General features: G+C 32.6%; 1 protein-coding gene across 2 annotated transcripts in view; it reads left to right on the forward strand.

Moving 5' to 3' along the window:
* The window catches only part of LOC106882606 (uncharacterized), a 20,669-nt gene that overhangs the window by 8,213 nt on the left and 10,415 nt on the right, over nucleotides 1-2,041 (forward strand). Inside the window, exon 1 of one of the 2 annotated variants that reach the window (XM_014933343.2) lies at nucleotides 893-1,130. The exons of the other annotated variant lie outside the window; for it this stretch is intronic. The gene's annotated coding sequence lies outside the window, so the exon portion shown is untranslated. Of the gene's footprint in view, nucleotides 1-892; nucleotides 1,131-2,041 lie in introns of those variants that run through there. 2 annotated transcript variants of the gene reach the window in all.

The raw sequence follows: 2,041 nt of genomic DNA on the forward strand, positions 1-2,041 counted from the left end.
TATATATATATATATATATATATATATATTAATACAAATGATATATGAGCATATGCATGTATACATACATATATATACATACCTACATCTACATGTATATATAGATGCATATCCGGGTACAGGATGTCAGAAAAATGAGCGGGAACACAAAGCACAAAAACGGACTTTGTTTACAGACAACAGAACGAACACATAGGAAAACAGACGAGCCACTTATGGAATTTTTCCTTCATCAGCTGCTTCTATTCTAAATTAGGCGTTTCGAAGATGAGGCAGAACACACTCTTAGAATAGCTCTTCCTGAGTAGTGGATTAACCCACTAAACAGAGGATTCTAAGGTAGCAAACACAAATATATATATATGAACAGTATACGAGATGTGAATCATTAAATAATACATTCTCTCTGATGACGGACGCTGCGTCTAACATTTCGATAAGAATATCCTTCAAATCTATGGATTACTGTACCCCTGAAACGGCCGTAGAAGCACCACTACCTATTCATTTAAACTTGGCTAGCTATGTCTAATCATTGGAAACTTCAACCTCCATGTTTAAAACTTTTTTTATTCACTTTTTCTTAAGGATTTATACTTTTAAGATGTTAATATATATTTTCATACATTCATGTTTTGACACATCAATATTTTTATACTTCAATATAGGTTTTCTACCCATATATGTATACAGGATTACCTTGATTTTCATACAACTCTGGTCACGAATATCGTGCTTTATGTATATATCTATATATTGATATAGATATATATAAAACGGGATTTATTCGTGATTAGAATAAATGAATAGGAGAAAGACAGGAGATAAGGCACGATTTATTCGTGATCAGAGTCGTTCGAAAACTACGTTCTAGCTCTTTCTGTATATCTAGCCTCCCGACATGACTTGAAAATTCAGTGGCTCTCGTGAGAATTAATTCATTCATTGTGAAGCGATCGGAGTACAGTTTCTAAATTTTAGATACAAACACCGGATGACACTATAATTTTCCTACTTAAGGAATTTTCACTGGAACTAAATTCATCTCTTCGCCAATCTACTCCACAGCCGATCAGACAACCAGGTGTAAAATTTGTAGTGCCATTACGTTACCTTTTAATTCATTCGCGGTACGTCGTTTCTGCACCTCTGATTTGATATATATATATATATATATATATATATATATATGTATAATACAAATGATATATGAGCATATTCATGTATACATACATATATATACATACCTACATCTACATGTATATATAGATGCATATCCGGGTACAGGATGTCAGAAAAATGAGCGGGAACACAAAGCACAAAAACACACACACATATATATATTTATATATATAAGTATAATTATAAAACTATAATATTAATGAAGACCGCTGAATTGACGACGCCTGTACGCTAGAAATAGACGCCAAATGGACTACAAACCAATTAAGTTATTACTCCGGTACCACAAGGCTGTATCCAAAGAAAATGGATAGAAAGGATTTTAAAATATTGTGGACAACGCTATATCTTAAGATTTCATGGCTGCGATATTAAAAACGCTTTCCAATCTTCAATAGGGTCAACCAATCTTAAATATATGAGCAATACATATACATACCATAGATATACAGTCGTACAAATAAAGGGAAAAACTACAGATTTTGCTTCATATAAAGAACTTCACCTGTTAACAAAAACAAAAAGAAACCAACCTGCTGGGTGTTAACAACTGTGTGGAAAACGAATATGACAAAAAAAATTTGCGCAAACGAACCCGGTGGGTGGAGAGAAGACTTTCGGAAAATTGACAAGATCCGATTGTTTCCGTCATAACTTTCGGGAAAATGGATATATACTGATCTTTTTTTTTTATACGGAATCCCAAGTTTTTGGTTATGGTTGATCCGATTATGAAAAAAAAAATTTTTTTTTTAATGGCATTTTCAAAAATAGCATTTTCAAAACGTCAATTACCCCCACCCCACCCCACTCTTCATTTTTCACTTTTTCCGGATTTTTTTTTTTTTTTTTTTTTTTT

This window comes from Octopus bimaculoides, chromosome 4 (genome assembly GCF_001194135.2).
Source record: "Octopus bimaculoides isolate UCB-OBI-ISO-001 chromosome 4, ASM119413v2, whole genome shotgun sequence".
Taxonomy (NCBI): domain Eukaryota; kingdom Metazoa; phylum Mollusca; class Cephalopoda; order Octopoda; family Octopodidae; genus Octopus; species Octopus bimaculoides.